Source organism: Sapajus apella, unplaced genomic scaffold (genome assembly GCF_009761245.1).
Source record: "Sapajus apella isolate SASKATOON/1434 unplaced genomic scaffold, GSC_monkey_1.0 scaffold12, whole genome shotgun sequence".
Classification (NCBI taxonomy): Eukaryota; Metazoa; Chordata; class Mammalia; order Primates; family Cebidae; genus Sapajus; species Sapajus apella.
The window spans coordinates 20,438,146-20,461,859 of record NW_022436952.1 but is presented as its reverse complement, the minus strand read 5'-3'; the positions used below and the strand labels follow the sequence as shown (position 1 = coordinate 20,461,859).

The window sequence follows — 23,714 nt, the reverse complement described above, 5'->3', positions numbered from 1 at the left end:
GAGAGAGAGAGAGAGAGAGAGAGAGAGAGAGAGAGAGAGAGAGAGAGAGAAAGAAAGAAAAGGAAGGAAGGAAAGAAAGAAAGAAAGAAAGAAAATCAATTAATCAATCAGTCACTACTTAGAATGGCTTTAGACAGAGCTTGTTTCTGTTGAAAACAAGTCCAGGCATAAGAGCTTGCTGGGGATGGAACAGTGACTCAATGATTTCATGTCCGCCATCTCTGCGCTTCTCTGCACCAATCCTTCATGGTTACAAGATGGCTGCTGCCACTCCTGCCATTATGCCGGCATTCAAAATAGGAAGAAGAGAAAGAGGCTGGAAGTTGAGTCTGATTCATTTTTATCAAGAAAGCAAAGCTTTCACAGAGGAACTTGCAGCATACTTCTGTTATTATCTCATGGCTGAAGACGAGGTCACCTGGATACTCCTAGTTTCAAGGGAAACTGGGACAGTATGGCTTTCCACCCTCTGTTGTGGAAGGCAGCAGAGAAGCAGGAGTGGAGATGAGCTTCAGGGGAGCAAGTTAACAAGGTAACAGAGTCTGCCACAATGGGCAAGACAGGGTATTAAAAGGAGTTGTGGCTGGGCGCAGTGGCTCATGCCTGTAATCCCAGCACTTTGGGAGGCCGAGGCGGGTGGATTGCATGAGGACAGGACTTCGAGACCAGCCTACTCAATGTGGTCAAACCCCTTCTCTATTAAAAATATAAAAATTAGCCAGACCTGCTGGGAGGCATCTGTAATCCCAGCTACTTGGGAGGCTGAGACAAGAGAATCACTTGAACCTGGGAGGCGTAGGTTTCAGTGAGCCAAGATTGCGCCACTGCCCTCCAGCCTGGGCAAGAAGAGCAAACCTCATTAAAAAAAAAAAAAAAAAGCAGTGTGCCCAACCATATTAAGCATTATACTCCATTTTAATAAGCATCCGCAGAATACTTGTCATGCCAGGGCACTGTGCTGTGTGCAGATGGTGCTGTGAAGCCCAGGAAGGATTGCTTGGGGGAAGAGGGAAAGTTAGATGTGCCTGGAACATACAATATACGGGGCAGGGAAGGATTGGAGAGGGACAGAATGGGGTTTTTGGCGTGGCTCAGGAGTCTGACTTTTGGCATGGCTCAGGAGATGGCGGGGGGTGTTGGTGGGGGGACGGAAAATGGGGAAGATTTAGAAGACCTTCAGGAGTTGAGTTTGTTAACTCAGAGTGGGTAAGCTCCAGATTAGAGATTTTGGATTTTACTCCACACACTCGTGGTTCTGCATGTTTCTTGATGTCTTGGAATCATCTAGAGGGTTGGTTAAAACACAGATTGCTAGATCCCACTCCCAGAATTTCTGATTCTTTGGGTTTGAGCTGGGGCCTGAGAATTTTTATTTTTAACAAATTTTCAGAGTGATGTTGATGCTTCTGATCCAGAGACCACCCTTTGGCATGTTGTGTTAAAACAATGCTTAATTTAGAGTAGACTTATTTTCTTGTATAAAAAATTGGGGTCTGGGTGTGGTGGCTCCTGCTTATAAATCCCTACACTTTGGGAGGCCAAGGCAGGAGGATTGCTTGAGCCCAGGAGTTTGAGACCAGCTTGGACATCATAGCAAGGCCTGTTTCTACTAAAAATTATAAAAAATAGCCAGGTGTGGTAGTGCATGTCTGTAGTCCCCACTACTCAGGAGACTGACATGGGAGGATGGCTCGAGTCCAGGAGTTGAAGGTTGCAGTGAGCTATGATTTTGCCACTGCCCTCTAACCTGGGCAACAGAGCAATACCCTATCTCAGAAAAAGTGGGGGGCATAATAACACCCCCAAGCTGTTTTAAGGAATATTATTCATGACATTTTCTTATTTTCTGTGTTACTCTGTCATGCGGGTGACACTGACCAATTAGTGCTAGAAGCTCTAGCTACTTCCTCAAGCCAAACAACACCTTACCTGAGATCATATCTTGGATATTCAAAACCAACCAATCCATACCCCCAGCAGCTCTTTTTCTCAGGTCCCTGCAGCTCTGACCACTTTCCTTGTGTCCTATGTCATCTCAGGGCCAGGTACTAGACACTAAAGACCTTCCTATAGCCTTGAGCCCACCCACATTATTAAAAGCATCCAACCTGTTCAGCTTGCTTACCTTGCTTTACTAATTCCCTTCCATGAAAACCACAGGAAAGGCTTTTGCCTGTACTCCCTCCTCACTCCCTCTGCCTCTTGACCAGTCCTGGTGAGTCCCCATGTGGCCCTGCCTGCTGAGTCTAGAGATCTGTTAGTACAAACTTGGCAGTCATGTTCATCTCCGGTGTCTTACCATAGCCAATAAAACAAATCCTACGTACACATTGAAATAGTGATACAATACTTGTAAAGGGCCAGCAGAACACCTGCTAAGCACTAGGCAAAAGGGACTGTTGGGAGGAATTTGGGGAGGAGTGTCTGAGGGTAGTATGAAGGATGAATGGGAGGTAGAGATGGGGAGATGGGTTAGAAAGATATTGTGGGGCCAGGCGTGGTGGATCATGCCTGTATTCTCAGCACTTTGGGAGGCTGGGGTGGGTGGATCACGAGGTCAGGAGGTTGAGACCATTCTGGGTAACACGGTGAAACCCTGTCTCTACTAAAAATACAAAAAATTAGCCAGGTGTGGTGGTACACACCTGTAGTCCAAGCTACTCAGGAGGCTGAGGCAGGAGAATCGCTTGAACCCGGGAGGCGGAGGTTGCAGTGAGCCAAGATCATGCCACTGCACTCCAGCCTGGGGGACAGAGCGAAACTCCTTCTCAAAAAAAAGATACTGTGATAATCCAGGGATGAGTCTGGTGGAACCTAGCTTGGTACTGTCCAGCACAATAGGTGCTGAAAATATTCCTGTTATAAAATTAAAAGGATTTGACAGTTTCCTCAGTGTTGCAAGTTGGTAACTTATTTACCTGAAATGTTTGTAATAAGACTGTCTCTACATCGTGGCTGAAAAAGCAGCAAATGCCACAGGAAAAAGTTCTGAAATAAGAAGAAATTTTGCAATTAAGATTTACTCAGCGAACATTTTACATCACCCTTTTATTTACTTACTAAAGATGTTTTGAAAACTAACACTTTGGGAGGCTGAGGTGGGCGAATCAGGAGGTCAGCAGTTCAAGACCAGCCTGGCCAACATGGTGAAACCCTGTCTCTACTAAAAATACAAAAAATTAACTGTTGTAGTAGTGGGCATCTGCAATCCTAGCTATTTGGGAGGCTGAGGCAGGAGAATTGCTTAAACCTGGGAGGCAGAGGTTGCAGTGAGCTGAGATTGCACCACTGGACTCCAGCCTGGTGACAGAGTGAGACTCAGTCTCAACCAAAAAAAAAAAAAAAAAAAAAGAAAGAAAAAAGAAAAGAAAAGAAACTAACACCATCATCTAAATTCATTTACCACAGACTGTCCCTGTTTATGTAGGAATTTCTATTTGGAAAAAGTTGATTTGAGAATCTATCACATGCCTTTGGAAAATAGGGATATTAGGGAAGTCTACAAAAGAGCCACACTGGCTTAGACTCTTTAAGGGAAAAAAGGAAAAAGAATCTCAACCATTGTAAGATAATCGATAGTTTATAAAGTTTTCAATGCTTAATTATTTAAAGAAAATGTAATTAAAAGATATTTAGGAAGTTTAAAGTTTGCTGACATTTTCAAAGAACTTTTGAAAATGAGCAAAGATATATAAACATTACTGTAAGTAATAGGTAAAAATAACACCAACAAAAAAACAAAAGACTGTCTCTGCCTCAAATGTAGTGTTGCTGCTTTGTTCAGTGACTTCTTGGCTGGCATCAGAGAAGTGCTTGCCTGACTCTAGTCCAAATAAATTTCTTTTTGGATGAGGCCAGAACTCTCAGGTAGCATGTTAAGGAAGATATTGCAAGAGTCAAGAGGGGCTGTAGTGATTATTTTCTTCACCTCCACATTTCCTAAAGTGTATTCACCTGGTGTTCATCTACACCACAGCTATTGGATATGGCACAAAATATGCTTTCATATTTTTATAGATTGGGAAATGACAAGGTAACTGAAATTAAGCCATTTTATTTGTTGTAGAACTTTTCAGAGCCTTTTTAATATTTTAGTGGGACTCTGTTAATGGAAATTATTGTATTCAGTGTTTCCCTAATTCATTTGTTCACAGAACCTTTTTTGTTTTCCCCAGAGTGTCTCATGAATCTCTTTTTTCATGGAACACATTTTAGGAAATGCTGCTGTGACCTAACAAGCTGATGTATAACACTGATGGCAATCAAGATTTTTGGGGGTGGTGTTGATCATTCTCCTGAAACTCATAAGTAGAACAATGCACACCTTTAAGATCAATTTGCCCAGGCTCTGTTTTGCTTTTATCTGTTGTGTAAAAAAGTTAAAAAAGATGTGAGTTGTACCCAGATGTCATCTACACAGTGCCTGTCATCCTGTGGAATGACTCATCCCTTGAAAATGGTGGATAGTGCTTTTTACCTTGATGATAAATAATGATCCTTCTTTCAGTTACAAAATGAGACCTAAAATATCAGCCTTCCTAAAAATAGTATCACCTATTAGGCCGCTGCCTTTCCTTGAAGGTTAACTTCCATGGGTCAGGTCCTCACTAATGCTCTACTGAAGTGCTTCAGGAGTAGTGAAGGAGGGAAGTCTCCGAGGACTGGAAATTGGCCTAAGTGACCTCTGTTGCTCCTTCCAGCTCAACAGTGATGAGTCTTTTCCCCAGTCAGTAAAATATATTCTAGAATTTTCTTAAATCCTTTTGATCATTAAATGAGTTTATGACCTTATATTTTTAAGAACAAATTTAAGCAGAATTTGTTTCTAGCACAGGTCTTTTTCCTTTATTTATTTATTTATTTTATTTTATTTTTTTTCCCATTTATTTATTTTATTGCATATTAGGTTTTGGGGTACATGTGAAGAACATGCAAGATTGTTGCATATGTACACACATGGCAGTGTGATTTGCTGCCTTCCTCCCCATTACCTACATCTGGCATCTCTCCCCTTGCTATCTCTCCCCAGCTCCCCATCCCCCACCGTCCCTCCCCTATTTCCCCCCAACTGACCCCAGTGTGCAGTGCTCCCCTCCCTGTGTCCATGTGTTCTCATTGTTCAACACCTGCCTGTGAGTGAGAACATGTGGTGTTTGATCTTCTGCTCCTCTGTCAGTTTGCTGAGAATGATGGTTTCCAGGTTCATCCATGTCACTACAAAGGACCCAAACTCATCGTTTTTTATGGCTGCATAATATTCCATGGTGTATATGTGCCACATTTTCCCTGTCCAGTCTATCGTCGATGGGCATTTGGGCTGTTTCCAGGTCTTAGCTATTGTAAACAATGCTGCAATGAACATTCGTGTGCACGTGTCCTTATAGTAGAACGATTTGTAATTCTTTGGATATATACCCAGTAATGGGATTGCTGGGTCAAATGGAATTTCTATTTCTAGGTCCTTGAGGAATCGCCACACTGTCTTCCACAATGGATGAACTAATTTACACTCCCACCAACAGTGTAAACATGTTCCTATTTCTCCACATCCTCTCCAGCATCTCTTGTCTCTAGATTTTTTAATGATCGCCATTCTAACTGGCGTGAGATGGTGTCTCATGTAGTTTTGATTTGCATTTCTCTGATGACCAGTGAGACAGAGTCTTACTCCTCTGTCGCCTGGAGTTCAATGGCATGATCTTGGCTCACTGCAATCCCTGCCTTCTGTTTCAAGGTTCAAGCAATTCTCCTGTTTCAACCTCCTAAGTAGCTGCCTACAGGCGCCCGCCACTATGCCCAACTAATTTTTTGTATTTTTAGTAGAGATGGTGTTTTACCATGTTGGCCAGGCTGGTCTCGAACTCCTGACCTCATGATTTGCCCACCTTGGCCTCCCAAAGTGCTGGGATTACAGGCGTGAGCCACTGCTTCTTCTCTTATCAGCTCTGAAGCTGCAATACTTGTATTGGTTATTTTATTTTATTGTTTTTGTTTCAGTAGGTTTTTGGGGAACAGGTAATGTTTGGTTACATGAATAAATTCTTTAGTGGTGATTTCTGAGATTTTGGTGCACCCATCACTTGATCAGTGTACACTGCATCCAACGTGTAGTCTTTTATTTCTCACCCGCCTCCGGCCCTTTCCACCAAGTTCCCAAAGTCTACTGTGTCATTCTTATGCCTTTGCATCCTCGTAGCTTACCTCCCACTTATGAGTGAAAACATGCAATGTTTGATTTTCCATTCCTGAGTCACTTCAATTAGAATAATGGTCTACAATTTCATGCACGTTGCTGGGAATGCCATCATTTCATTCCTTTTTATGGCCGAGTAGTATTCCATGGTGTATATCACGTTTTCTTTATCCACTATCGATCGGTGGGCATATGGGCCAGTTCCATATTTTTGCAATCACAAATTGTGCTGCTGTATACAAGCATGTGCAAGTATCTTTTTTGTATAATGACTTCTTTTCCTCTGGGAAGATACCCAGGAGTGGGATGGCTTATTGGTGATTTGGTTGTTGATGTATGAGTACTTTCTGTTAGGATACTCTAAAACTCAGCACTTATTTTTAAACAAAAAGCAGTAAAAACTTTAAAGAAATGTTACAGTTAAAAATACACATCGATTTATATTTTATGTATTTATAAATATATATGTGTGTGTATATTTATATATATACAATTAAAATATGAATCTACATACATACAAGGGGGTTGGGGCACTCATCCGCCATGCAGTTGAAAATGTATGTATAAGTTTTGACTCCCTGAAAACTTTACTAATAGACTACTGTTTACCTGAAGTCTTACTGATAACATAAATAGTTGTTAAAACATATTTTGTATGTTATATATGTTATATACTGTATTCTTATAATAAAGCTAGAGCAAAGAAAATATTAAGGAAATCATAAGGAAGATAAAGTATAGAGATGGGTTGGTCTTGCTGTCTCAGGTGTGGCAGAGGTGGAAGAAAATCCATCTATAAATGAACTCATGTTGTTTGAGGGCGTGTGTGTGTGTGTGTTGTATGTGTATATATATACATTCCATAATATACAGAATCTAATGAACATTTTTTTTTGTTTTTCATCTTGTAGGAATCATTTATATAATATGCTTAAATACTTAGTACTTTTTATTAATTTTCATATTATTTATTTGATGCATAGATTCCATATGCTTGTATATATGTTATGAAACATGTTAAGAAGAAAGCCATAAACCTACTACACAAATTTAGAACCAAAACATTACCAATTATATTGAAGCCACCTGTATTTCCTTCCCAAACCCAGTCTCACTCTGTTTCTCGGAGATAACCATCATTAAAAATTTTGTGTTTATAATTCTCTTTCTTTCTTTTCAATTTATTACATATGTGTTTAATCCTTTCCCAATAAAGTATTTAATGGTGTTTGGTTTTGAGCTTTATGAAAATGATTATCATAATTTAAGTATTTTTTCCAAACAACATTTATTGGGGCATTCAACCCATTTACATTTAAGGTTAATATTGTTTTGTGTGAATTTGATCCTGCCATTTTGATGCTAGCTGGTTGTTTTGCCCATTAGTTGACGCAGTTTCTTCATAGTGTCAATGGTCTTTACAGTTTGGTATGTTTTTGCAGTGGCTGGTACTGGTCGTTCCTTTCCATGTTTAGTGCTTCCTTCAGGAGCTCTTGTAGGGCAGGCCTGGTGGTAACAAATGTCTCAGCAGTTGCTTGTCCTTAAAGGATTTTATTTTTCCTTCCCTTATGAAGCTTAGTTTGGCTGGGTATGAAATTCTGGGTTGAAAATTCTTTCCTTTTAGGATGTTGAGTATTGGCCCCCACTCTCTTCTGGCTTGTAGGATTTCTGCCGGGAGATCTGCTGTGAGTCTGATGGGCTAAACAACATTGTATGTCTAGGAGTCACTCATGTTGTTTGGGTAAACTTTGTTTCATTGCTCTTTATTACCATATGATATGGCACTATGTGAATATATTCCAATTTCTTTATTCTTCTCTTGATGGCCATTTTTTGAATGCTGGTCCCCCCACTAGTGATAGTATAGTGTGCATCAGACATAGAGGAAATATTGGTCTGTTAAAAGGTGTTTCATTCGGGCACTTAGATTCATTGTCAAATACACAAAATAATGACATTGTTTTCTACAATGCTTTTAACAACCTATACTTACAGTAGTGGGTTCTCATTACTCCATATCTCCACCAATTGGAATTGTCAGACTTCTACAGTTTTACCAAAATGGTAGATATAAAATGGTAACACTTTGTGGTTTTAATTTGTATATTCATTACTAATGAAGTTGATATCCTCCTTTAAAAAGTGCTAGTCTTTAGCTCATTTTTTGTAGACTTTTTTTTTTTTTTCCTGGCAGTTACATTTTCTTATGTATGTCTTTTTTCTAGTGTCTTTCTTTTTATTGTTTTTTCCACCATCATGCCAATTTTAATGTAAATATGTCTTTTAATCTTTTCTTTTATGGTTAGTTTTTCTTATTTTTATTTTCTGTGGTGTCATTCAATGGTCTGAAATATAAGATATTCTATATTTTTTCCCTAGGAGTTTTAGTGTCTCACCTTTTACATTTAAGTCTTTAATTCATTGGTATTTGATTTTTGTGTGCTGTGTAGAGTAGAAACCCTGTTTCTTTATTTTTTTTCTCATATGGATAAACAATTGACACAGCACTACTAATTAAATAAGTCATGTCTCTTCTACCTCTCCCCCAATATTAGATAACATGCTTTTTATCTTGTCATTTTTTTCCATTTTTGTTGGTTTATTCCTGAACACTCTCTTCTGCTTCCGTGACCAATGCAAATGTTAATACAATACTTTCTTAATTACTGTGACTTGAGTAAGTTTCAATATGTGGTCACTGAAGCTCCTTCAACTTATTCTGCTTAAGAGTAATCTTATTTTTTCTTAAGCATTTATGCATTTCCATTTAAATTTTATTTATTTATTTATTTAGTTATTGTTTGTTTCTTTTTTTTTTCTGAGACAAGATCTCTCTGTTGCGCATGCTGGAGTACAGTGGTATATGATCATAACTCACTATAGCCTTGAACTCCTGGGTTCAAGAGATTTTCTTGCCTCAGCCTCTCAAGTAGCTGGGACTACAGGTGTGCCATCTCCACACCCAGCTATTTTTTTTTTATTTTTTGTAGAGACAGCGTCTCACTGTATTGTCTTGGCTGGTCTTGACCTCTTGGCCTTCGGTGATCCTCTTGCCTCAGCCTCCCAAAATACCAGGATTACGGTCCTGAGCCACTGTGCCAAACCTTTCATGTAAATTTTATATTCCACTTATTAAATTATTATTTTAATTCTAATTGAGATATTTAATTGAAGCTGCCTTGCTATAAAGAGAACTGACATGTTTACAAAATTAATTCTTCCCATTCATGTATACACTGTCTCTCTCCATTTACCTGCCTTCATTCATGTCTTTTACTATTTTTTAAATTTTCCCCATAAAGACATTGCTCATCTTTTGTTAAATTTATTTCAAGTTTCTTTGCTATACGTAATGAGTTTTTAAATTAGACTTTTGAGGATGTACTGGTTATATTAATTTCGTTATATTGATCTTGTATCTTGCCATCTTCCTCAAGTTTTATTTATAATAATTTCCATAGATTACTTTGGATTATCTTTGTGAACAAGCATAGTATAGGTTCTTCCTTTTTAGTTTTAAAATCTTCTATTTTAGTTGCTTACCGAGCTGGGTAGACTGTAATAATGGGAATCCTGGTATTACTCATGATTATACAAGGCATGGTTTTATTTGTATTTTATTTTATTTTCACTCTCTCCCCAAGGGCATGATTTTAACATATTTCCAGTAAGAATAATGTTTTACAGTTGCTTTTAAAAAATTAAGTTAAGGATTTTCCCTGTTATATTTTTCATCAACAGACATTGAATTTTATTAAATACTTTTTCTGCATTTTTTAGATAGTCTTATTTTGCCCTTTAATCTGTCCATATGATGAATTATGCTTGCAGGTTTCTAAAATTAAACCACTCTTACATTCTCTAGTAATTAATCAAACTTTTTCATGATATGCTTTTTTTTTAAGACTTTTGTGTCATTAATACATGAGGATGGTCTATAATTTTCTTCATACTATCTGACCCTTTTTCTAATTGTGGTATCCAGTTATGCTTGTCTCTCAGAATGAGTTGCACTGTGTTACTTCTTTTTCTATTCATTTTCATAAGAGTATATTAGGCATATTAAGAATTTATATTCTTTGTATAAGTTTAGAAAGAAATATTTCTAGAAAATTTACCTGTAAGACATCTTGATCTTCTGTTTTCTTTTTGGAATGATGTTTAATTACTGGTTTGATTTCTTTGATATTTATAGAATGATTTAGACTTCCTCTGTATTCTTTAGTGAACTTTTTCTTGCTTCTGGTTTTCTTTTTCTTTCTTTTTGAGACGAAGCCTCACTGTCACCAGGCTGGAGTGCAGTGGCATGATCTCAGCTCACTGCAACCTTAGCCTCCCAGGTTCAAGCGAGCCTCCTGCCTCAGCCTCCCAAGAAGCTGGCACTACAGGCGTGTGCCACCACACCTGGCTAATTTTTTGTATATTTAGTAGAGACGAGGTTTCACTGTGTTAACCAGGTAGTCTTGATCTCTTGATCTTATGATCCGTCCACCTCAGCTTCCCAAAGTTCTGGGATTACAGGCGTGAGCCAACGCGCCCGGCCTTGCTTCTGGTTTTCTAAATGGCCATTTTTTTCTAAGTTTCTTTTGAAAAAGTTGCTCACACATGTTATTTATCTTTTAAATCTCCGCAGCTTTGCTGTTTATATCCCACTTTTATTTCCTATTGTTACCTGTTTGTTTTTTTTTTTTCATTCTTTTTCTGAGTAAATCTTGTAGAGGCTTTCCATTTTTTAGTTTTTTCAAAGAATTAACCTATATGATTTTTTCTATATAATTAGTTTCGTCTTTTTATTGTTTTCTTTATTCTAATTTCTTGAAGTTTATTCTGTTTATAGTTATACTTCTTAAATATTTTTAGCCTCTCTTCTAATATAAGAAATTGAGTTTCTGTATTTTTTCTAAGTGTCATTTTGCTATGGAACAAGTTTGATATACAGTATTTTCATTGTCTTTCAATTCTAAATGTTTTAAATTCCTAGCAGAAATTCTTTTGGACCTGTTAGCTATTTAGAAGTGTTTAAAAGATTACAAATTTGTTTCCTGTTAATTTAAACTTGTTATTTTAATTTAAATTGCACTGAGGTCAGATAACATCATCTTTGAAACCTCTGTCCTTTGATATTTGTTGAAATATGCTTATAAGTGGTTAATTTTCGGAAATAAATTCTTGTGTGCATAAATCAGTCTACCTAATAAATCCTGTTATCCTTTTCAAATCCTGTATCCACTCTTTTTCTGCCTTATTTCTCTAACTGGAAGAGGGAATAATGACTTCTTCTATTTCCAGGGCTTCCCTGAGGTTCTGTCAGTTTTGATTTTATTATTATTAATTATTATTATTATTATTATTATTTGAGACGACAACGTCTTTCTCTGTTGCCAGGCTGGAGTGCAGTGCCGCAGTATCAACTCACTGCAACCTCCGACTCCCTGTTTCAAGCGATTCTCCTGCCTCAGCCTCCCGAGTAGCTGGGATTACAGGCACACACCACTACGCCCACCCAGCTAATTTCTGTATTTTTAGTAGAGACGGGGTTTCACAATGTTGGCCAGACTGGTTTCAAACTCCTGATCTCATGTGATCAACCCGCCTCGGCCTCCCAAAGTGCTGGGATTACAGGCATGAGCCACCATGCCCGGTCAAGTTTTGATTTTTATGTCGTGTGATTCTTTTCATGTACCACCAAGTTCAGAATTCTTATAACTTCTCAATGAGTTAAATTTTTCTAACATTACATTGCTGTCCTCTTTCTTTTATAATGTTTTTTTTCTCCCTCAAAGTCTATTAGATTAATTTGAAATAGCCTGGTAGGTGTTTTTATTTCTCTTTTGATCTCCCTGATTGTGTTTTAGATACAGCTTTTTATTATTAGCATGGAGCTCGATGTTTTATATCTAAGCTGAAAACCTTTTGCTTTTAACTGAAATATTTAGATTACTTATGTTTTGTGATACATTTGAATTTGTATTTACTATTTTACTTTGTACTTTCTATTTTTTCTATAGTGCTTTACGCAGCACCATTTTAAAATTTAAATCATTAAGTTTTTATTATATCGGCTGTTACTTTGGAAGATATATGATCTATTTCTACTCTTTCAGTGGTAACCTTGTAATGTTTATTATATTTTGGTTTAAGGAAATGTATGTTAGGAGCTTACAACACTTAGCTTCAACCACTTTACCTTCTTGATTCACATGATATTGTTGCGTTGTATCTCAGCTTCATCTTCAATTTTTTTTTTACTTTTAAAATTTTTACATAAAGTTTACTTTTTTGGTAGACTCTTACTTGTTTTAACACAGGCATAGATTTATGTAACCTCCACCACAAACAAATTACAGAACAATTCTGTTAAGAAGTTCCCTCATGCTGCGTCTTTGCAGTTAAACCCTCCCAACCCCCATCTGCATCGTCCACTGTGCTGCTTTCAATCCCTACGGTTTAGCTTTTCCAGGGTGTCTTTTAAATGGAATCATTCAGTATGTATGTGGCCTTTGGGGATTGGCTTTTTACCCTGAGTGTAATGGTTTGACATCTATCCATGTCGTAGCATGTGTCAATGGTCCATTCCTGTTTCTTGCTGAGGATATTCTATTGTATGTGCCTATTCTCCAGTTTATCCATTCACCTGTTCAAGGGCATCTAGGTTGCTTCCAGACTTTTAGTATTACAAATAAAGCTTTGTGAACATTCACAGGGTAGGGGTGTGTGTATGTGTGTGTGTGTGTGTGTGTGTGTGTGTGTGTGTGTGTCTGTTTAACGTTTCTCTAGAGTGGCTTTGCTTGGTCATATGGCAAGTATACATTCAGGTGTTACGACAAACTGCCAAAGTGTTTTCTACATTGTTGTACCATTTTGCTGTGCCCAACTCTTAGCAATGCGTGAAAGTTCCAGTTATTCCATTTTCTCCAGAACTTGGTATGTGTGTGTGTATGTTGTCACTCAAATACTACTATCTCATTTTGCTCTTAATTTACATTGTCTTAAGTACCAGTCATGTTGACCATCTTTTCTTGTGCTTATTTTCCACTTGTCTGTCTTCACTGGTAAAATTTCATTCAGATTTCTAGCTGATTTTAAGTACGATTTTTTTCTTATTGTTAAGTTTCAGAGTTATTTGCATGTTCTGTATACAGTTCTTATATAGGTTAGTAGCAAATAATTTCTCTCTTTTTGTGAGTTGTCTTTTCATCTTTTAACAGTATTATCTTTCACAGAGCAAAAGCTTTTAGTTTTGAAGAAGTCTAATGTATCATTTTTTTGGACTTTATAAATCATGTTTTAATGTCCTAAGAACCCATTGTCTAAACCAAGGTTACAGATATTTTCTTCTATGTTCTTTGTAAAAATTTTGTAACTTAATTTTTTTATTAAAGTGTTTGATCTCTTATAAATTAATTTTTGTAAATGATGTGACGAAGGGTCAAGGTTTCATAGTTTGGCATATCCACATGTTCTGTCGCAATTGTTAAACTATCCTTCTTCCACTGAATTGCCTTTGTGCCTTTTTCAGAGATCACTGATTGTATTTATCTAGGTCTATTTTTTGTACTCTTTATTCCGTTCCACTGACTTGGGTTTCTGTCTTTTTGCCAAGACCATACTCTCCTGATCGATTACTTAATTTTATGCTAAGAAAATAACGGTGACTTTGGTTTAGACACTGGGTTCTAAATTGGATCATGTGAGTCCTACTTTACTTTCTAGAAAGTTTTAACTATTTCCTATGTACTTTCATATCAATTTTAGAATCAATTTATTTGTAACTTAATAAATCTTGTTAAGATTTTGATTGGGATTGCATTTAATCTATGATCATTTTGGGGAGAATTGATGTCTTTACCATGTACAAATACCACAGACATGGTTTTTCTCTCTATTTAGATCTGCTTTTATTTATTTCATTAGTATTTTATAGTTTTCTGCCTACAAATTCTGTACATGTTTTAACAGATTAACATCTAAGTGTTTTTTAAAGAAACTACCAATGGTATTTTTTATTTCGGCATTCATGTGTTCATTATTAGTATGTACAATTTATTTTTGAAGGTTTATCTCATCTCATGCAATCTTGCAGAAGCCATTTATTAGTTCTAGGAATTTTTTTTGTAGCTTCCTTGGCATTTTCTACATAGACGATTTTATCATCTACAAATAGAGACATTTTTATTTGTCCCTCTCATATCTACATGCTTTTTTTTTTTTCTTGTCTTACTGCACTAACTTAAACTTCCAGGACCACGATGAATGCATGGAAAGAACAAATGCACTTGCCTTGATTCCTGTTTTGGGGAAAAACATGCAGTCTTTCCAAAGTATAGCGCTAACTGTAGATTTTTTGTAGATGCTGTTCATCAAGTTGAGAATGTTTCCCTCTACTCCTAGTTTTCTGAGAGTTTTTACCATGAATGGATTTTGAATTTTGTCATGTTTTTTTCTACATTAATTGCTATGATCATGTGGTTTTTCTTCCTTAATCTTTTAATGCAATGAGTGGATTACACCGATTGATAGTTGAAGGTTGAACCAACTTTGTATCCTTGGAATAAACCCTACTTGGTTTGTTATTCATAATGGTGAATTAGTCATAATGGTGATGAATTATTTTTATACATTGCTGAATTCTATTTGCATTGACTGATGGATTGATTGACTGATTGACAGGGTCTTGCTCTGCTCTCCAGGCTGGAGTACAATGGTGTGATCATGGCTCACATTGAGCCTTGACCTCCTGGGCTCCAGTGAACCTCCCACCTCAGCCACCCAAGTGGCTAGGACTACAGGCATGCACTACCATGCCTGGCTAATTTCTCTCTGTCTCTCTTTTTTTTTATTTTTAAAGTTGGAGTTTCATTACATTGCCCAGGCTGATCTCAAACTCCTGTCCTCAAGTGATTCTCCACCTTGGCCTCCCAAAGTGTTGGGATTACAGACATGAGTTACCATACCCAGTTTATTTACTTTTATTTTGTTAAAGACTTTTACACCCATATTTATGGAGGGATGCTGGTCTATAATTTTTTTGTCATGTTTTGATATCAAAGTCATACTAGATTCATAAAATGAATTCAGAAGTCTTCCCTCTTTCATTTTCTGGAAGAGATTGTTTAGAATAGGTGATATTTCTTTTTAAAACATTTGGTAGAATTATCTAGTGAAACCTTCAGGGCCTGAAGATTTTTGTGGGGAAGTTTTTAAAGTACAAATTCAATTTTTTATAAAGACAATAGTCAAAGGATCTATTTCATATTGTATGTATTGTGATCATTTTGTTTTTTAGGAATTAGTCCATTTCATCTAAGTTGTCAAATTTATGTGTCTAGGTTTTTTCAAAAGCATTGTTTTGATTTCCATAGGGTATGTAGTGATATTCCCTGCTTCACTCCTATTGTTGATAATGTTCTTTTCAGTTTTGCTAGAGATTTTTAAAATTTTACTGATCTTTTCAAAGAACCAGCTCTTTGAGTTTCTTTAGTTGTTGTTTTTTTTTTTTAAGTCATTATTTCCTTCCCTTATGCTTATAATTTTCTTCCTTCTGCTTGCTTTGGACTTTATTTGGTATTTTTTCTAGGTTGTTGGAGTAGGATCTTTTATTGACTTGGGACTATTCTTCTTTTCTGATGTATATTAATGCTGTATTTTTTTTCGCAGCACAACTTTGGTTGTGCCCAACATTTTTACATTATGTTTTTATTTCATTCAGTTTAATTTTTAAACATCTTCCTTGACACTCTCCATGGATTATTTAAAAGTTGTTTAGTTTCCACGTATTTGAAAATTTTCTTCTTATCCTGCTGTTATTGATTTCTCATTTGATTCCATTATGGCCATAGAACAAACTGCATATGACTTGCATTATCTCAAATTAGTTGAGGTTTGTTTTGTGGTTCCAGATGTTGTTTATCTTGGTATATGTTCCATGGACACTGAAAAGAATATATATTCTGCTCATGTTGGGTGGAGTATTCTGTAAGCATCAATTAGATTGTATTGGTTAATGGAGGTGTTGTGTTTTTTATATATTCTTGCTGATGATTAAAATCTAATTCTATTAATTGTGGAGAGAGAAGGTCTTGAATTTCCCAACTATAGTTGTGTATTTGTCTATTTCTCCTTTTCATTGTATCAGTTTTTGCTTCATGTATTTTATAGCTCTGTTTTTTGGTAGATATACATTTAGGATTGTTTGAAATTGTCTTTATCTGATATTAATATAGATACTCCTGCTTTTTTGGATTAATGCTTTCATTATATCTTTTCCAGTATTTTATTTTTACACTGCCTATATAATTATATTTGAAATGAGATTTTTGTAGACACCATATTTTTAAATCCATTCTTCTAGTTCTTGTCTTTTAATTCATGTATTTAGGCTGTTTACATTTAATGTAATTATAGACATGTTAAACATAAATCTGCCATTTTGTTTATTTTTTTATTTTCTGTTCTTTCTTTTTTTCATTTCTTGCTTGTATTTTTCTTGTATCCCTATGGATTGGTTTACCATTTTGGTAATTCTATTGATGTATTTCTTGTGTTTGTCTTGTTCCATTTTGTGCTCTAACAGAATGCCACAGTCTGAGTAATTTATAATAAACTGAAATTTTATAGGCTCAGAGTTCTGGAGGCTGGGAAGTACAATAACAAGGGGCTAGCATTTGGTGAGAGCCTTCTTGAAACATTATAACATGGCAGAAGGGAACACATGGGTGAGAGAGCAAGAGGGGGCCAACCTTGTCCTTTTATAAGAAACCTACTTCTGTGATAATGAACCCACTCCCACAATAACAGCATTAATCTAAACACTTCCCATTAGATCCCACTTCTTAACACCACTGCACTGGGGATCCAGTTTCCAACACAGGAACTTCAGGAGACACATTCACCTGATAGCATTCTGCCTCTGGCCCCCAAAATTCATGTCCTTCTCACATGAAAAATACATTTGCTCCATCCCAATAGCCCCAGAATCTTAACTGATTACCATACCAACTCAAAAGTCCAGAATCTCATCTAGATCAGATATTGGTGAGATTCACGGCACAATTCATCCTGAGGCAAACTTCCTCTAGCTGTGAGCTTGTGAAATCAAAACAAGTTGTCTACTTTAAAATGCAGTGGAGGGCAAGACATGGGATTCTCCTATCTCAAAAGGGAGAACTAGGCAAGAAGAAAGGGATAACTGGTTTCAATGAAGTCCAAAACTCAGTAGGGAAAATGTTAAATCTTAAATCTGGAGAATCTTTTTTTACTCCAATCTTTTGAGCACACTGGGGTACTCAGAAGGCCTTGGGCAGTCCTATTTTCATGGTTTTGCTGGGCTCAGCCTGTGTGGCAGCTCTCCCAGGCTGGGGCTATGTGCTAGTAGCTCCACAGTTCTGTGGTTTGGGGGCAGCCCTGTCCTCACAGCTCCACTAGGCATTGCCTTAATGGGTACTCTCTGCAGTGGCTTTGACCCCACAGTTCTTCTGGGCATCACCGTAGTAGGGTCTCTCTGTGGTGGTTCCACTCTTGTGACATGTCTCTGCCTGGATCCCTAGGCTGTCTGATAAATCCTTTGAAATCTAGGTGGATGTAGCATTGTGCCCCTGGCTCCAAAAATTTATAATTCCACAGCTTATGAACTGTGTGCACCAGGAAAGTTGGCATCATATGGATCCCACCAAGCTTACCACTTATGCCCTCGGGAGAGCAGCAGCCCAGACTGCACTTGGGGTTACTTGAGTCATAGCTGGGGCAGCCAAGGAACACTGTACTGCAATGCAGGGAACAGAGTCCCTGGGCAGTGAACCCCTGGAAGGCATCTTGGGCCAGTCTGATGAACCATTCTGCCCTCCTAGAGCTCTGAGCCTGTAATGGGAGGAGCAACCTCAAAGATCTCTGAAATATCTTAGAGATCATTCTCTCATTGCCTTGATGAACTGCACCCATTTTCCCATGCTAAGCTCTTCCTCAGAGGGGACACTTGGCCATACCCTTGTACACGTTTTTGTGTTTTACATGGCCAGGCTGTGAATTTTCCAAATGGTTATATTCTTCTCTTTTAATCATAAATTCTACCTTTAAGTATTTTTTTCTCCTCTTGCATCTTACTGTATGCAGCTAAAGGAAGCCATGCAGCTTTTCCAATATTTTGCTTAGAAATTTCTTCCACCAGATATCCTAGTTCATCCCTCTTTTTTTTTTTCTTTCTTTTTGGGGGAGGGTACAGAGTCTCATTGTGTTGCCCAGGCTGGAGTGCAGTGGCACCATCTTGGCTCTCCAAAACCTCCACCTCCTGGGTTCAAATGATTCTCCAGCCTCCCAGTAGCTGGGACTACAGGCTCATGCCACCATGTCCGGCTAATTTTTGTGTTTTCAGTAGAGATGGGGTTTCACTATGTTGGCCAGCCTGGTCTCAAACTCCTGGCCTCGTGATCCTCCCACCTTGGCCTCCCAAAATGCTGAGATTACAGGCATGAGCCACCGTGCCCAGCCAGTTTATCACTATTAAGTTCTGCCTTCATTAAAACCCTTGGGCATGGACATAGTTCAGTCAAGTTCTCTACAACCTTATAACAAGAATGGCCTTTACTTCAGTTTGTAATAAGAGATTTTTCATTTTCTTCTAAGATCTCATCAGAGTGGTCTTTGCTGTCCATATTTTTACCTACATTCTGATCTTTGATATCTAAGTAATCTCTAAGAAGTTTTACACTTCATACAGCTCTTCTCTTCTGAGCCCTCACCAGAATCTCTCTTAACTCTTTGTTCACAGCAATGCCAGCTTTTTCTAGCCTGCTCTTCCAGACTCTTCTAGCCTGTGCCCACTTTCCAGTTCCAAAGCCGCTTCCACATTTTCAGGTATTTGTTATAGCAACACCTCACTCTGTGGTACCAATTTTCTTTGTGCTGCCATAACTGAATACCATGGTCTCTAATTTATAATAAACACAAATTTATTGGCCACAGTTCTGGAGGTTGGGAAGTTTGAGATGGAGGAGCTAGCGTCTGGCAAGGTCCTTCTTGCTGCATTGTAACATGATAGAAGTGATCACATGGGCAGGAGAGAGCAAGCGGGAACTTATCTTGCCCTTTTATAGGAAACCCACTCTCATGATATAATTAACACACCCCCACAATGACAGCGTTAACTCATTGAGGGTTGTGTTCTCATGACCCATATTGCTCCCATGAGGCCCCACCTTTCAGTACCGCCACGTTGGAGATTAAGTTTTCAACATAAGAACTTTGGGGAACACATTAGAACCTTAGCAGTATTGTTGAGGTGGCTCTAGGTGTCACATGCTGTATACATAGTTTATCGTTGTCTGCTGCTGTCATCATTTTACCAGTTTGAGTGATATTTTTCCTCCCTTTATGTCCCTTTACTCTCCCTTCATTGTAAGTATATCAAATATTTCCTCTACATACATTTAGAACCACATTAGACAATGTTATAAGTATTGTTTCCCCATCATACATAATTTAGAAAACTTAAAATAAGGAAGACTTACATTTACCCATAGCTTGGCTCGTCATGTTTTTTATCCCCCACTGGTATTTCAGGTTTCCTTCTTTTATCATTTTTTTTTGAAATGGAGTCTCACCTTTGTTGCCTAGGCTGGAGAGCAGTGGCACAAACTTGGCTCACTACAGCCTCCGCCTCCCAGGTTCAAGTGATTCTCCTGGCTCAGCTTCCCGAGTAGCTGGGATTACAGGCACATACCACCACTCCTGGCTAATTTTTTGAATTTTTAGTAGAGATGGGGTTTCACCATTTTGGGCAGGCTGGTTTTGAACTCCTGACCTCAGATGATCCATCCACCTCGGTCTCCCAAAGTGCTGGGGTTGCAGGCGTGAACCACCGTGCCCAGCCTTTGGGTGGTTTTTAGATAACTCTCTTTAGCAATACAAGGCCTGCTGATGACAAATTCTGTTAATTTTTGTATACCTGAGATTGTCTTGATTTCCCCTTTATTCCTGAAGAATAGATTCATTAGGTAAAGGGTTCTAGGTTGACAGTTTCTTTCTTTCAGCCCTGAAAAAATGATGTGCCACTTCCTTTGAGTCTCCATTCTTCGTGAGAAATCTGCTGTCATTCTAATTGCTTTTCCCCCATCGTTAAGGTATCATTTCTTTCACCTTGATTTCAAGATTTGTCTTTAGTTTTTAGAACTTTGACCATGATGTGTCTTGGTGAGGATTTCTTTATGTTTATCCTTTGTGGGGTTTGTTCATCTTTTTAAATATGTAGGTTTGTGTCTACTGCCACATTTGGGACAGTTTTAGCCATTATTTCTCTGAGTATTTTTAGCCTATCTTTTTTTAACTTTTTTTTTCTTGGCCAGCCTAGTCTAATATAGCTACCAGTTTTTCCCCTCTTCTTCTGGGACTCTGATGACATGAAACATTGGATCTTTTGTTATAGCCCCGCAGGTCCCTGAGGCTTTTTTTGTTTGTTGAATTTGTTGGGTTGATTTTTGCCCTGTAGTTCAGATTGGAAAATTTCTATTATGCTTTTTCCATTTCACTGATTCTTTCATCCACCCCCTTTATTCTGTTGTTGAATCCATCAACTGAGTTTTATTTATTTATTTTTTTATTAAGATTGCTATATTTTGCAGCTCTAAATTTTTTTTTTTGAGACGGAATCTGGCTCTGTTGCCAGGCCGGAGTGCCGTGGCTTAATCTTGGCTCACTGCAACCTCTGCCTCCCGAGTTCAAACAAATCTTCTGCCTCAGACTCCCAAGTAGCTGGGATGACAGGTGCACGCCACCATGCCCAGATAATTGCTGATTTTTGTATTTTTAGTGGAGATAGGGTTTCACCATATTGGCCAGGATGGTTTTGATCTCTTGACCTTGTGATCCTTCTGCTTCCGCCTCCCAGAGTGCTGGGATTACAGGCACTAGCTACTGTGCCTGGCCTCAGCTCTAAAATTTGTATTTGTTTCTTCTTTACATATTCTATTTCCGTTCTGAGACTTTCCATTTTATTTGTTTCAAGCATGTTTACTACTACACACTGAAGCATTTTTATAGTGAATACTTTAATTGGCATCTGTTGTCTTTTTTCTTTTAGTTTGAGTTTTTTCTGGTTCTTGGTGTGATGAGGAATTGAAATCTAGATATTATAGCTATTTTAATATGAGACTCTGGATCTCATTTAAACTTTGTCTTGTAGCTGGCTTTCTCTGATGCTACTCTAATAGGGAAGATCAGTGCTGTTTTGTTGTGATGAATTGGATTAGAAGTCCGGATTACCCACTTGGCTGGCCTTCATTGACCCTTCAAAGATGAAGGTGCTCCTTGTTAGTACTGGGTGGGTGTGGGAGCTCTGGTTCTCCTGTGGGCTTCCACTGCCACCTCACTGGCTGGTGGGGGGTTATGAGTATCTCATTGTTGTTCCCTACTTGGCTTTCACTAACACTGCAGAAGGGAGTGGCCTCGTTATTGCTGGGCATTGGCAAGAGTCCTGTCTGTCCACTGGGACTCTTGTGACACCATCCCAATGGGAAGGTGAAGAGATGCTTCATTATCAGCATGTGGGCCTAGGCGTCCAGGTGGCCATGCGATTTCCACTGGTCCTGCAGCAGAGGAAGATGGGCTTTGTCAGTTGCCTAGCAGTGATAGACGCTCCTACTCCCTAGATGGATGTTCTCCTTTTGTTTCTCAGTGTTCTCAGGTGCACCCACACTGATGAGGGGCACGGGCTTGAGTGCATGTTCCTCCCTGGTAGGGGTAGAAGTCAGGGCTCCCTACTCAGCTTTGGCTGGCATAGGTGGAGTAGGACAACAGTTCTTTTCTGTGGTGTTGGCTGCAGTGAGCGGTTTTCTAAAAAGTGTCTGTCTTGCTAGGCTGCTCCTTGGTTATTTGTCTACAGAGACCAGGATTTTGTCGGGGTTTGTTATACTTGAGCCTGTTGATGTTTTAGGTGCTAGTTTTTTATGCTCCAAGTCTGAAAAATGTGAAGGACAACACCTTTACCATGTTATTTCTTTGCCATGTTATTCTGAAGGTTCCCAGCCAGTAGAAAAATTGCTAAAATATATTCACTCCCTCTTCCTGGAAGCAGAAGTTCTACTGCTTATTTTTTAAATATATCATTTGTTCTTAGATATTTTATACGTGTATTACAGTCTTTGATAATTTCAGTAGCTGAAGTTCTTTATGCTTCTCATATGTTGTTTCTTTCTTTGTACTTTTAAATCTTGATGGTTTGTTTTCATGTGAATTTGCTGTGTTTGTGTGTATGTGAGAGAGAGAGAGTCTTTGTGTGTGTGCGCGTGTGTCAGAGAAGGTGAAAGTGAGAAAGAGAGAGAGAGAGAGAGATAGCATTAAATTAGAATGCTTCGTTCCTGAGAGAATTGGCACCCTCCTCTGACCTGAGGCAGGAAGTGCTAACGGGTTAGCTGGGTCCAATTCCACTAGCATCCATGTAGGGCTCTTGGCCCCACAGGGTCATGGGGTGTGCCTTATGCTATGCTGAGGTGCAGGATCTGAGAAGTAAAGAGACAGGACACTGAAGAACTGGAGAAGAGCAGCTGGACTTGGGGGGCCACACCACCTGTGAGCAGAGACAGGTTTGGCCCCAAACCCCCAGAAGCATCTGTATTTATTAGGTACAAGCAGGGGGAAGGGTCGTAAGTGAGGTCATCATCTATAAGCTTAGTGATAGGGCATACATAATCATGTGAGTCACAGCGAGGGGGCCATCCCATTACCTGGGCAGAGAGGTGGGCCATGCACAGGAGGGGGCCATGCCATAAGCAGTAGTAGAGGGTCGTGTGCAGAAAAGGGGTCCAACCGCATTAGGTCACCAAGACAAGGAGGTAGGCTGTGTGCAACAGGTGTCGTGCACAACATTTTCTGTCTGGGGGCTGGAGACTTCAAAGGGTTTCTAATGGAAAGATATTGTAAGCCAGGGCAGTGGGAGCTGACAGACTTGTGCTCTTCTCTTAAGATATTTATGGGAGGATGATTTGAGCTAGCACAGAAGCGAGAAAAGACTGATAGGGTGTACAGCCACTGTGACTGGTCACACCAGAGGGGTTCTTCTCCCTCGGTTATTTGTGGGATCTCAGGCCTGAGGCCTGCTTTCCACAGGAACTGGATGAAAGGTACTACAACTCCTTTATCAGGAGGAGAAGCTCTTGCTCCAAGCCTGCCATACAGCGTTTGCCCTTTCAGGCAGGGACGCCGCCACCTGGGTCTTTGGTTCTTGTCCTGGTCTGGCTGTTTTCCCATGTACTGCTTCTGTTCTGTGACTGCTCTAGGCATTCCTCCTGCTATAAACTACTATATGGTTATATAGAAGGATTCTATAAATTAGCACTAAATGTGTCAGTACAGCTCTGACTATAATACATATATGATTATATAGAAAGATTATATGGAATTAAGCATGATTATATATATAAGCTAAATATAGTAAGCAGTAAGTTATATGATTATATAGAAAGATTATGTGGGACTAAGTATGATTATGTATATATAAGCTAGATATAAGTAAGCAGTGAGTTATACTTTAGGC

The 23,714-nt window shown here is 38.6% G+C and overlaps 1 protein-coding gene across 6 annotated transcripts in view; it reads left to right on the top strand.

The window, feature by feature from the left end:
• The window catches only part of ARHGAP44 (Rho GTPase activating protein 44), a 206,590-nt gene that overhangs the window by 88,298 nt on the left and 94,578 nt on the right, over positions 1-23,714 (top strand). The window lies entirely within an intron of this gene.